Source organism: Geotrypetes seraphini, chromosome 2, assembly GCF_902459505.1.
Source record: "Geotrypetes seraphini chromosome 2, aGeoSer1.1, whole genome shotgun sequence".
NCBI lineage: Eukaryota > Metazoa > Chordata > Amphibia > Gymnophiona > Dermophiidae > Geotrypetes > Geotrypetes seraphini.
The window spans coordinates 514,154,095-514,168,791 of NC_047085.1; the positions used below are offsets into that span (position 1 = coordinate 514,154,095).

General features: G+C 43.5%; 2 protein-coding genes across 4 annotated transcripts in view; one reads left to right on the forward strand and one right to left on the reverse strand.

The window, feature by feature from the left end:
• LOC117355249 (zinc finger protein 420-like) overlaps positions 1-14,697 on the reverse strand; it is an 818,521-nt gene that overhangs the window by 418,243 nt on the left and 385,581 nt on the right. The gene's annotated exons all lie outside the window — the stretch shown is intronic.
• LOC117355257 (gastrula zinc finger protein XlCGF26.1-like) overlaps positions 1-14,697 on the forward strand; it is a 31,446-nt gene that overhangs the window by 2,541 nt on the left and 14,208 nt on the right. The gene's annotated exons all lie outside the window — the stretch shown is intronic.

A 14,697-nucleotide genomic window follows, 5' to 3' on the forward strand; every position in this document is an offset into this window, starting at 1 on the left:
TTTGATTGTTTGTCTCGTGTGATGAACACAAATGAGACCACGAGGGTCTTGCTGTCCATCAGTGCTAGAGAATGACATGGAGACAAATTTGTCCCTGTTCTCTTGAGATCTTTCTCCATCCCTATCCCATCCCTGCAAGCTATAACCCCATAAAAGCTGACCAAATCTGGACCACCTTCACTAACACTAAAAACCTGATATCTAAACTATCCCCATGTAGCAACCCCATAAACAAATGCCCAGCATATCTCCCTACTGCTGCTCCCCATCAAATCTTGGCTCACAAACCTCCTAAATAGCTCCCTGAGCCAGGATCACCTACCCAAAGAAATGGGTAAAATAGCCTTAACCCCCATACCGAAAACAGCTCAAGCAGATCTCTCCATAGCGTCAAACTACAGACCAATTGCTGGTATTCCTGTTCTCACCAAAATCCTTGAGACCCACATTAGCAAACAGCTTACCTCATACATCGAGCAGTACTCTGGCTTTCATCCATCCCAATATGGATTTAGAAAACAGCACAGCTAACCACAAAAAGCAAGCAACTGCTGAGCACTGGTAAATAAGAAATACTACTTCAGTTCGATATCTCTGCTGCCTTTGACTCGGTGGACAATCAACTGCTCCGAAAATCGGTTTAACAGGGATGATTCTGAAATGGTTCACTGATGTGCTACAAAATCGTGATTACATGGTCAAAAAGGATGAAGTATACTCTAACCCAGGGGTCTCCAAAGTCCCTCCTTGAGGGCCAAATCCAGTTGGGTTTTCAGGATGAATATGCATGAGATCTAAGTGAATGCACTGCTTTCAATGCATATTCATTGGGAAAATCCTGAAAACCCGACTGGATTCGGCCCTCAAGGAGGGACTTTGGAGACCCCTGCTCTAACCCCTGGAAGGCTTTCTATGGTGTCTCACATGGATCCCCGCTATCCCCAATTCTGTTTAATATATTCACTAGGGAACATCGAGCTGGAAGATGAAACCATTCTAGCCTATATTGATGACATACTTCTTCTCATTCCCATAACCTGCAACCATCCAAACATCTCTGAAATAATCTCAAACAATAAAGCAAAAGTCCAACCCTGGGCAACCATCAACAAACTAAAACCAAAGCCATATACTTTCACACAAAGCAACAAAACATCGTAACAAATGTCATCCTTCGAGACTTCCGGTGACGTCATCCGGGTGATGGCGGTGTGAGAAACGAGCTCCTCTTCACCCAGCTTTAATTAGCGATCATTGGTTCCCGATCGCCTACAGGGAGGGTCCCCTGAGGTGGACCTGCCAGTGTCCCGAATAGAATTACAAGGTTGGTTTGCTGATCTAAAAAACACGATGATGGTGATGCAGAAGGAATTGCACTCTGATGTTTCAGCGTTGCTGATCTAAAAAACACGATGATGGTGATGCAGAAGGAATTGCACTCTGATGTTTCAGCGTTGCGGAAAACGGTGGTGGATATGGGCCAAAAACTAAATGATTTTGAGGAGCGTGTTATTGATCATGATGGTGACATTTTACAGTTACAACAGCACTGCAAGGGACTGGAGGATAAGTATGAGGAGCTCTTATTGAAGGCTGAGGATATGGAAAATAGGGCCCGGCGTAACAACTTGCGAGCCCGTGGAGTGCCGGAGCGCAGTGGCTCATTGAAGATGGAAAACACCATGCGCGCTATCTGTGAAAAATTCTTACAAATTGATGATCCTACGGTGACCCCCCCTACTCTGGAGTTTGAGAGAGTACATCGGGCTGTGGGGACTACACTTCTGAACCGTCCGCAAGATCTTATAGCCTGTTTTCATCGGTTTCCTTTAAAGGAACAGGTATTGGCGGCGGCACGGAGAGTGGGACATATAGACTGGGAAGGAGCCAAGGTTGAATTGTATGCTGATATGTCTGCCCTTACCCTCAGGAAGCGGAGGGAATTTCGGGATGTTACTAAGTGTTTGATGGCTCATCAAATTCGATATAAATGGAACTATCCGTTTGGATTAACTTTCCCTTTGCAAAATCAAGTCCATAAAGTCTCGACCCCTGAGGAGGCTAAGCTATTGCTGCAACAAGCCGCACTGTGGTCGGTGGAGGAGGCTCACCCGGCAGGGGCCCTACCTCAGCGCAGTGGTAGTGTGAGCCAGTCCAGATGGCGCCGAGGTGAAAAGAGTGGACAGCGACTTCAGCGCAATTCTGATGTGGCTGCAGTGACTTTACCTACTTGAAGTTTCCTGCATGATTGTGGGTTTTCAGTGTGTGGTGGGGCTCACTGTTGTGTGATCCAGTTTGATCTACTCTTTGCATAGGGGTGGGTATACTGGGGGATCTCTAATGGTCGGGGGTTCTTTTTCCAGCTGGGTTTGAGTATTGGTGAATGGTTGGCTTTGTTTGAATGGGGACTGTTTGAGCGGTGGGGTGGGTTCTGAGCGATTGCAGGGGACTTTGACGGTAGCTAGGGGAGGAGGGGGGGTTTTGGAAGTTCATTGTAGGTGTGGTTTCTGGGGGGGGGGGGTGGGTTAGGTTTGGAGTTGGGGTTGGGTTGGGTTGTTGCAGGGGAGGGGGTTGGGATATTGAATAGTGTTTTTCAGTGGTTGTATCAGCAGTGGATTATGTGGATCGGAGATTTTTGTTTTGTGTACTGGGGGGGTTTTTGGAGGCATACAGTTGGCTTCTATAGATGGTTATACTATGGTACGATGGATGTCATTTAATGTGAGGGGATTAAATGTTCCCAGGAAGCGTCAATTATTGTTTAAGGAAGCAATACGTTTGAAGGTGGGAGTGGGATTCATACAGGAGACCCATTTCCGACCGTTGCATGAACACTATCTCCATCATAAGAAATACCCACATATGTATCTGGCCTCTAATTCAGTAGCAGGCAGAAAAAATGGGGTGGGAATTTTTATAGCACAGGACTTGGCTCCTGTCGTGCATAAGGTAGTTCAGGATAAATTGGGGCATTATATTATTGTTAAAGTTACTATTCAGGAGGAACTTTTTACCTGTGTTAATATTTATGCTCCTAATAAGGAGCAGGGTTCATTTTTTGAATCATTGGGACGGGTGATTCAGAATTTGGTAGAAGGTCATGTGGTCCTGGGGGGGATTTTAATTTAACCTGGGACCCATCTTTGGACAATTCTGCGGGTGGTGTGTCCTATGGTCATCAGGATAGAAAAAAATTATTGTACCTTTTTCGTCAATGGGGCTTGACTGATCCTTGGCGTCATCGCAATCCTGGAGAGCGGGATTATTCTTATTTTTCTGAGGTGCATAATTCCTACTCACGAATTGATTTTTGGGGGGTTTCTGCGGAACTATTGCTATGGGTGGATGAGGTGGATATGGCATCTCGGATGTGGTCTGATCATTCCCCGGTCTGGTTTTCGTTGTTGCGTAAAGCGGGGAGTCATGGTAAGCGCTTTTGGCGTATGAATGAAGGACTTCTGTTGGATCCGGTTAATGTCTCTCAGCTTGTGGATAATCTTAAAGAATATATTCAATTTAATTTTACGGAAGAGATATCTCCAGTCCTGTTTTGGGAGGGACTTAAATGTGTCATGAGGGGAAGGATCATATCATTGGCGGCGTTTCGTCGGAAAGAGAGACTTCAACAAGAGTGTGAGCTTAGGGTTCAACTGCGGAATTTGGAGGCTCAACATAGGAGGCCTGGGGGGAATGGTGAAGTGTTGAGTCAGATCCGAAAAGTGAAGGGGACTCTTCAGGAGTTAGAGTTGAAGGATATTTTGCAGAGACTTGAATTTTTGAAGCAAAGGTATTTTGAATCAGGTAATAAGGCGGGGCGTCTTTTGGCTCATAAGCTTCGTAAACAGCGCCAACAAAATTATATTTTTCAATTAAAGAGCCCGGATGGTATGTTGCATAACTCCTCAGGCGACATTGGGGATGTCCTCACTCAATACTTTACTGAGTTATACAGGGAGGAGGAACTGGTACAGGACCAGGAGATGGATGATTATTTGGCTCAAGTGTCGCTTTCTAAACTATCTTTGGAACAGGCGAATTGGCTATCTCGGCTTATAGAGGAGGAGGAAACGCTTTTAGTTATTAAGGCTTTGCCTTTGGGAAAGGCGCCTGGTCTGGATGGTTTTTCCAATAAATTTTATAAATGTTTTAGCTCACTTTTGGTTAAGCCGCTTACGGAATTCTTTAATAGTCTATCGGGGGGAGAGGAATTGCCTTGGTCGTGGAGATTAGCGGGGGTGACGTTACTGTTGAAACCCGGAAAGGACCCTTCTGATAGAGCGTCGTATCGTCCTATATCACTACTTGGCACGGATTATAAAATCTTTACGGGCGTGCTGGCTCGTCGTCTACAGCATTATTTGGGTGAATTGGTACAGGGTGATCAGGCGGGTTTTGTTCAGGGTCGACAGACGTTTGATAATCTTCGCAGAGTGTTTCATATTGTTAATTCCGCGACGGCATGTCAAGACCCCGCTTTGATTTTAGGAATAGACGCAGAGAAGGCCTTTGATAGGGTCTCCTGGCCTTTCCTGTTTAGGACGTTATCATCTATGGGAATATCGGGTCAATATCTGGATTGGGTTCGCTCTTTGTATGTTAGGCCTTTAGCCTCTCTTAAGGTGAATGGTGCATATTGTGCTGAATTCGAGCTTGCTAGAGGTACGAGACAGGGGTGTGCTCTGTCGCCTCTCCTCTTTGTGCTAGCTATGGAACCGTTTGCTCAGAGGGTGCGAGAGTGTACTAATATAGAGGGTATCGTTAGTGGAGGACAAGAACAGAAAATACTTCTTTTTGCAGATGATATTCTTCTCATGCTTCGCAATCCAGGGGAGTCTCTTCAGGGGATAGTGACGGCTTTGGCTGACTATGGCATGGTCTCGGGCATCAAAGTTAATATGGCTAAATCCGAAATTCTTAATCTCACCGTCGGAGATCAAGATCGTGTGGATCTGCAACACCGTTTTCCTTTTCGATGGACGACCTCCTCATTGAAGTATTTGAGTATTCATCTTACGGCAAAATTGTCTTCTTTATATGATGCTAACTATCCCCGATTATTACAACAGGTGAGGGAGGATTTAGAACGGTGGGAAAAACTTTCTATTTCATGGATGGGGAGGGTTCACGTGATTAAAATGATGGTATTGCCGCGTTTTCTTTACTTTTTCACAGCGCTGCCAATTTTTCTCCCCAGGACATTTTTTGATCATTTACATCGAATGCTTTTCTCTTATATTTGGAAGCGGAGACCTCCATGGGTTAGTCATTAAATGTTATTTCAATCACGGGATAGGGGAGGAATGGCGGTTCCCCATTTTTATTATTATTATCTGGCAGCCCAGCTGTGATACTTATTGACTTGGCAGCAAGAGCCCCATAGGACCTGGGTACAACTGGATGCCTGGTTTTTAGGTGATATTTCCTTACGTTCCGTACCGTGGTATGCTTTGCATAAGCTTCGGGTGATGGCTCGCAGGGTCAATCCGGTGATAGGGGTAATTTTGCGTGTGTGGCTGTTGTTTCGGGAGAAGTTGTTCCCCGGTAGGGTATATTTCTCTCAGACACCAGTGAGGATTGCAGAGGGGTTTTTGCCTGGCAACTTTGATTCCCGTTTTCGATCTTGGGAAGCGGGGGGGCTGTGTACCTTGGGACAGTTTATGGTGGATGGTGCTTTGATTCCGCCATCTCATTTGCAAGAGGAATATGGTATAAGGGGAGCGGATTTGTTACAATATAATCAGGTGGTTGATTTCCTCAGTCGAAGGGCCTTGCCGGATCTTCTTGTGGATTCGGAAGCTTGGAATACAGTATGGGAGGCTTCGAGTGGGAGAGGATGTATCTCTAGATTATATGGGTTACTTCTTTCGCATGATAATCCACCCAGGCGTTATTTTGCATATTGGGAAGATCTTTTGGGCCGAACCTTTACTCCTCTACAGTGGAAACGTATTCTCCGCTCTCTCCTTAAACCATTTGTTGCCAGCAATATGGTGGAAAATGGCTATAAAATGCTATACTGCTGGTACTACACGCCTGAAAGACTGCATAGGATTAATCCCGCTCTCCCGGATGATTGTTGGCGTAACTGTGGAGCCTCAGGAACGTTTGAACACATTTGGTGGGCTTGTCCAAAGGTGGGTCCCTTTTGGGATATGGTATTTTCGGTTCTATCGGACATTTGTGGGGTGCTCATGGTTAAGGAGCGGGGGTGTGCATTGTTAAATTTGTTGCCACAGGGAGTCCCCTCCCGATTTTCTTCTCTCATTGCCCCATTGGTTACCGCTGCACGATTGGCTTTGGCTGCAGCATGGCGTCAAGATGTTCTCCCATCCAAATTGCAGGTGGTTACCAAAATGGATTACGTATTTCGTATGTCTCAGTTGACTGCCATATGCCAGCACACTTTGGGTCTGTTCATGCATCGGTGGAAACCCTATTTTGCCTGGACGACTAGACGGGATGGTTAACCTGCTTTCATATTCCCCATTATTTCTTTCTTTCTTTTTTTTCCTTTTTATACCTCTGTACCCCATGTTCTGCTTCACATTCTTTGGCTTCTTTCCACTGTTGATTGTATATGCTATTTGGGGGTGGGGGGGATACATGGGAGATTTAGAATAGGGGGTTTAGATCCTGGTACTGCTCTGTTCTCCTGCTATTGCTTGGCATTGTTACGAAGAGTGCTGTTTCAACTGATTGCTCTGTACCAGTGATTTTGGAATGTTTTCTATTATGTATGTCTTTTGCATTTTTTCAATAAACAGTTTAAAACTCAAAAAAAAAAAAATGTCATCCTTCAGTGTGGCATCACCATCACAATGGAAAAATCCACTAAAGTCCTCGGCTGTATAATGGATGACACCCTCACGATGGAACCACAAATCTCAAATCTTCAGAAAAAGACCATCTACACAATGAGGCAACTACGACTCACTAGGCCATACTTTCATCCACATCACTTTGCACTGATCATCCAGATGATGGTCCTGCCTCAACTGGACTACTGCAATTCTGTCTACTCGTGTATCAACAGCACACTAATGAACCTACTTCATCTCATCCAGAACACAGCAGTAAGACTGATTTTCTTAATTTTTTTGAAAGGAAGAGTTTTATTAGCATTAGAATTAGTTTATGATCTTGGCCTCTCTTTCTTGCCTTCGTATAAGGCTAACAGGGAAACAGCCACTTTCACAACTTTGAACCAGACACCAGGAATGTCACCAACTACAAAACCGACACGGCCAAAACCAGCAATGGAGTTCAAATAACCATCATTGGGAACAAAAGCTGTAATTTTCTTGCTGTTCTTGATCAGCTGCACTCTGACACACTTCCTGATAGCAGAGTTGAGCTGTTAGCCTCTACACCAACTTTTTCCAGGACAATTCCTTTGGCGTAAGAAGCATCTCCAAGACTGATTTTCAACCTAAAGAAATATGATTCGATCTTGACCTTCCTCAAACTACTACACTGGCTTCCTATATCATCCCGGATAAACTTCAAAATATCATGTGTCCTACACAACATATGGCATGGAAACTCGGCTGCTCCCCTTATAATAATAATAATTTTATTTTTATATACTGCCATACCACAAACAGTTCTAAGCGGTTTACAAGGGAAGAGACTGTATACAGACAGCGACATTACAGAGAACTTTCGAAATTACATTGGCATGCTAAGTTTAGTCAGGTTTATCTGGAAGTGTTTTGGAAGTACATCAGGTTGAAGTGGGGTCAGAGAAATTTGTCAAAGAGATAAGTTTTTATTGACTTCCTAAACGTTTGGTGCGAAAGTGCATTTGAGATGAAGTTGGTTAAACATTTGCTCCATTTGCCTGCTTGGAATTATAGTGTTCTATCGAGGAATCTCTTGTAGGTGCAGCCCTTTAGGGATGGAAAAGCGAACAAGTAGAAACTGTGTGTATTAGTTGTGCCTGGGAATTCAAATTGGTGAGACAGATAGGATGGGGATGAACCTGTCATGGTTTTGAAGCAAAAGCAAGCAAACTTAGAAATGACCCTTGCTTCCACAGGCAGCCAGTGTAGTTTTTTGTAATATGGGCTTACATGGTCTGATTTCTTGAGGCCATAAATGAGACGGACTGCAGGATTTTGGATGACCCTCAGTCGTTTGATGGTTTTCTTGAGAGATCCCAAATATATAATATTCAGTAGTCTAAGGTACTTAAGATTAGGAATTGAACCAGCAGTCGAAAGGAAAAGAAATCGAAGTACTGTTTAATCTAATCTAATCTAATCCTTAGGTTTGTATACCACATCATCTCCACGTTCATAGAGCTAATGGTACAAAGTTTCCATAGCGTGAGAAAGCATTTTTATTGAAAGTTTTTCAGAAGAAATACAAAGCCTCAGAGGTATAACAAATAGAAAATCAAAAATCCAGATTAAACAGTCCCTCTCTACCCCCCATATTCTCAATAACACAGAATGTTGTACCGTAACTCTTCAGTACAATGCACAAGAATACATCCAATAAAAAACCAAACCATCCTTCCCTCCCCCACCCCAGGGTCAGTAATGCAAACAATAGCAATAGAAAAGATTGCAAATAACGAATATATTACTAATCATAGGTCATGAGGAACTTTCTCACCATCTAATATAGGGATCCCACACCTTACAAAAGGGGGTAAGACGATTATGTAACAAAGCAGTCAATTTAGACATACGAAAAATAAAGTCCACTTTCTGGAATAGGTGAATCCGACCTGGGGGAAAAGGCTGTTTCCAATGGGCTGCCAATAAAGGTCTAGCAGCAGTAAAGATAAAACAAGCTTATGTGCTTTAGCAGGCAATGGAGCCAACGGAAGATGTAAAAGAGCACAACCCATTTTTCTTATAAGAGTGGTATGTAAGATGTCAGACAATAGCCCAATAGGGGATAACCCGCAAGCAGTCCCACCAAATGTGAAGAAAAGTACCTGGCTGACCACAATTTCTCCAGCATAAATTTAACACCTGTGGGTACATTTTATGGAGACGTATGGGTGTAAGGTACCACTGGTACAGCATCTTGTATCCATTTTCCACCAAAGAGCTAGCTATAGAAACACGGAGCAAGTGGAGAAATACCCGCTCCCAATTAATAGCTGGTTGAACTAGTCTTAAGAGTCCCTCCCAGACAGAGATAAATTTAATTGGGGGGGGGGCTGTTGTTGAATAAGAGTTCTATAAAATCTAGAAATACACCCTTGACTACTACTCTCCATAATCGCCCACTCCAAGGGGGTCTCCTCTAAGCAAAGCTCATGAAGAGCCCTGCGACCAATAAAATACGCCACCTGGTGATAGCAAATGTGATCATTTACCGATAAATCATAAGCCTCCCTCAAATCAGAAAATGATACTAATTTACCGTCTTCCACAAAATCCCCCAAATCCATAAGACCCTGCTGAGCCCAAACACGAAAACAAGGATCGACTCTGCCAGGTTAAAAATCCGCCGCCACCCACAACGGGGTACTACGATAATAAAGTCTAGTGCGAGAAAGACGGTCCGTGTTCTAGCCCACACCACAAATGTGTGATGCAGAAACGGATTAGCCCCTTTAAACAGCTGTCGAGCCTCCCCCATCGGTAACCAAGGCAGCACCCGACACAGCTCCTCAGAGCCCAAAATTCTTTCCAAGCGAACCCAGCTCTTCGATGGATCTTTACACCAAGCTAAAAAACACTTTTATTGAGCCGCCACATAGCGCCGTAAATAAGGTACCGCCATACCCCCCTGGGTCTGAAATTGATGCAATACACTCCTCGGTACCCGCAGAGTACTTTTCCAAATATATTGAAAAATTTTTCTAGCCACCCCTGAAAGAAAGTTGCCGGCAATGGAATAGGCAAAGCTTGAAAAAGATAAAGCAATTTTGGTAAAACCAACATCTTCACACTCTGAATACGACCATACCAAGATATGGAGGTATTCTCCCATCTATCCAAATCAGCCCAAAGTGATTTCAAAAGCGGCGGAAAATTAACATCAAATAAAGATTGGGGCTGCGCCGTTAAATTAACTCCCAAGTAACGGATGCATTTAGATGCCCACTTAAAAGGATACCTAGCCTTCAACACAGCACTATCTTTGGGGTTCACTGATAAATTAAGAATCTCCAATTTATTCATATTAGTGCGGAAACCAGAAATCTCACCATATCGAGTCAATGCATCAATGATCCCCGATAAAGAAGTCCGTGGGTGAGTTAACGTAAAAATAACATCGTCAGCAAACATCAACAATTTTGTGGAAAGCCCACCACACACCACACCATGAATATTCTGCTGGGCTCGAACATGAGAGGCCAAAGGCTCCATAGCCAATGTAAAAAGTAAAGGCGAAAGAGCACAGCCCTGTCTGGTCCCTCGTGCCAACATAAAATTATCAGTATAACTCCCATTCATACGGAGAGCTGCTAAAGGCTTTGTATATAAAATTTGCTAATAAAGACATTAAAAAAAAAAAAAATTTCCCCCCCAACACCCATTGCTGATAAAGTGCTCAACAAAAAGGGCCAGGACACCCGATCAAAGGCCTTTTCAGCATCGACACTCAACAGCAAAGCTGGTAAATTCTCACGCTGTACAAACCATATCAAATGAAGCAGTGTACGGATATTGTCAAAAGTTTGTCTCCCCTCAATAAAACCCGCCTGATCATCATGAACTAAGTCCGCTTACGCGGCGGCCCTCTGGTCAAAGACCAGTGTCCTAACTGAGACTGGCTCTACCAGCGCACGTTTTTGTTCAGCAGGAACTTGTCTAACTTTGTCTTGAATCCTTGTAGGGTGTTTTCCCCTATAACAGCCTCCGGAAGAGCGTTCCAGCTTTCTACCACTCTCTGGGTGAAGAAGAACTTCCTTACGTTTGTACGGAATCTATCCCCTTTCAACTTTAGAGATTGCCCTCTCATTCTCCCTACCCTGGAGAGGGTGAGCAACCTGTCCTTGTCTACTAAGTTTATCCCCTTCAGTACCTTCAATGTTTCGATCATGCCCCCTCTCAATCTCCTCTGTTCGAGGGATAAGAGGTCCAGTTTCTCTAATCTTTCACTGTATGGTAGCTCCTCCAACTCCTTAACCATAGTAACATAGTAGATGACGGCAGATAAAGACCCGAATGGTCCATCCAGTCTGGCCAACCTGATTCAATTAAAAAAATTTTTTTTTTAATTTTTTCTTCTTAGCTATTTCTGGGCAAGAATCCAAAGCTTTACCCGGTACTGTGCTTGGGTTCCAACTGCCGAAATCTCTGTTAAGACTTACTCCAGCCCATCTACACCCTCCCAGCCATTGAAGCCCTCCCCAGCCCATCCTCTACCAAACGGCCAGACACAGACACAGACCGTGCAAGTCTGCCCAGTACTGGCCTAGTTCAATATTTAATATTATTTTCTGATTCTAAATCGTCTGTGTTCATCCCACTCATCTTTGAACTCAGTCACAGTTTTACTCTCCACCACCTCTCTCGGGAGCACATTCCAGGCATCCACTACCCTCTCTGTAAAGTAGAATTTCCTAACATTGCCCCTGAATCTACCACCCCTCAACCTCAAGTTATGTCCTCTGGTTTTTACCATTTTCCTTTCTCTGGAAAAGATTTTGTTCTACGTTAATACCCTTCAAGTATTTGAACGTCTGAATCATATCTCCCCTGTCTCTCCTTTCCTCTAGGGCAGGGATGTCCAATGTCGGTCCTCGAGGGCCGCAATCCAGTCGGGTTTTCAGGATTTCCCCAATGAATATGCATTGAAAGCAGTGCATGCAAATAGATCTCATGCATATTCATTGGGGAAATCCTGAAAACCCGACTGGATTGCGGCCCTCGAGGACCGACATTGGACACCCCTGCTCTAGGGTATACCATCTTGGTCGCTCTTCTCTAGACCCTTTCGAGTAGTATCATGTCCTTCTTCGTGTATGGCGACCAGTGCTGTACGCAGTACTCCAGGTGAGGGCGCACCATGGCCCGGTACAGCAGCATGATAACCTTCTCCGATCTGTTTGTGATCCCCTTCTTTATCATTCCTAGCATTCTGTTTTCCCTTTTCGCCGCCACCGCACATTGCAGGGATGGCTTCATCGACTTGTCAATCAGTACTCCCAAGTCTGTAGTTATTGTAGTTCTCCCCACTTCCCCTATGTTTAAGTCTGTAATGTCTGTGCATTTGTTGTACACTTTCCATTCCCCATACGCGGTTTCTGCACTCGCGATTTCACATAATCGCGATTTTTTTCTGAGGAGGGGGAAAATTTAAAAACCCATATTTTTTACCTCCCTGCCGCCTTCCCGGCCTTACCTGGTGGTCTAGCGGGCTTTCGGGTCAGGAGCGATCTTCCTTAAATGCTACTTTTCACCAGAATGGACTAAAAAATCACTGAAGAAATGGAAATCATCACCTGTAAGATCACCAACCCAGAACTGGAAGAATCTCTAATAGCTACACTATTCTACATCCCCCCCAAAAAATGGTCAAGTGCAAAAGAAGAATTCTTTGAATACCTTTCATCCAATACCATAAAAGGCCCATACAACATACATCTGGGTGACATAAATGTTCACCTAGAGGAAAAGGAAAAACCAGAAGTGACAGAAATCGATTTGTTCCTAAATACCCTGGGCTTTAGAATTCCTGACAAAGAGGAAACACACGAAAAGGGACACCAAATGGACATCGTCACTTTTTCCCACAAAGACCCTGACACAAGAAAAATACAATACCATACAGGAAACTGGGTTAAGAACATATGGCCAAATCACTATACTTTCAATTTTGAATTATGTTGGCAAAAGAAACACCCAACAGCAAAACATATAAACAAAACCAGTTTGAAAAAAACAGTCACCTGCAGAAACATCACCAATCCAACAGAATTCTGGACCCATTATGAACTACACCCCAAAATAGAGGAAGAGCAAGACTTCCCCACTAGATGGGATAAATTCACAAAAGACACACTAAATCAAATAGCTTCGGTTCAATCATACAAAAAGAACACAAGGGCATCAAAAGAATGGTATGACGCCGAATTACTAGCCCTCAAACAAGATCTAAGAAAACTGGAAAGAGTATGGCAAAAAACTGACAAAGTGGAAGATAAAATTAAATGGAAAGAAAAAATGAAAAATTACAAAAATCGGATCAAAGAAAAGCGTTATAACAGTTATGCGAACAGCCAATACAAACAGTAGAGAACTATTCAAACTAGTAAGCAAAATAACAGACACCACACAGATACTACAGAACCATCACGATCAAATCCCAGAGGTCTCCACCCTAGCCAACCACTTTAGGAAAAAAATCACCGACCTAAGAGCTTCAATACCCCCTGCTCCACCCAATTTCGAACTCAATCTCAAATCGCAGAATAGTGAATCCAAAGGCGATATGAGCTGGAACCACTTCAAGCCCCCAGATTGGAATAACTTCCTTGCACTCTTCAACAAATACTCCAAATCAAATTGTCTACTAGATGAATGCCCGTCTAAGATCATGCAAGATGCAATACCAGAATTTAAGAGGGACCTATTTAACTGGGCAACTTACTCTCTCAAAAACGGAACTTACCTGGAAAATATGGGACACATCCTAATCACCCCCATACCCAAAGACCAGAAGATCTCACTCACACTGGCGTCCAACTACAGACCCATAGCGAGTACCCCCTTTTTCACCAAAATGCTGAAAGGGCTGGTCAACTTGGAATTAGTAAATCACTTAGATAAGTACTCTCTCCTAAATGACCACCAATCTGGATTCAGAAAAGGATTCAGCACTGAGACAGTCCTAGGCTCTCTCCTTAACCACCTATACGACCTTTTCAATCAAGGTTCCAGCGTCTTGATCCTACAGTTAGACTTCAGCAGTGCCTTCGATCTCGTGGACCACAAAACTATGCTTAGGTGCCTAGACGAAATGGGACTATCAGGAAGAGTGTGGACCTCGTTCCAAGGTTTCCTAACCAAACGATCTTATCAAGTGGTCCTTGAAGGAAATTACTCTAAACCCTGGAAAAGCCCCTCGGGAGTCCCACAAGGCTCCCCCCTATCTCCCACCTTGTTCAATATATACATCTCTTCTCTAGGCCACCTTTTACAAAAGCTCAACCGAACCTATTACATATACGCAGATGACATCTCCATACTTATACCAATAACAAATGTGACCTCAACCAACTCAAAACATATCTCCTCCATCATGCTCGAAATAGAAAAATGGAATTTAAACTTCAAACTGAAATTAAACTCAGAAAAGACAAAGATTTTCCTTGCTAGCCCAAACGAAAAAATCTCCGCAACTACAATACATGTAAATGGCCATAATCACCCAATACTAAAAACCATAAAAATACTGGGAGTCACCCCGGACACCCACCTGACCCTGACCGATCACATAAACTCGGTGACAAAAAAATGTTTCTTCATCCTCTGGAAACTGAAAACCATAAAAAAATACTTCGACCCGCTATCCTTCAGAATATTGGTACAATCACTGATTTTATCCACCCTGGACTACTATAACATTGTCTACTTGGGAATACCTAAAAAAAATGTGAGAAAATTGAGAATAGTTCAAAATACGGCCATCCGTCTAATATTCGGACTAAAGAAGAGCGATCATGTTAGTCCATTCTACAAACTCCTTCATTGGTTACCAATTGATGCACGAATTCTATTCAAA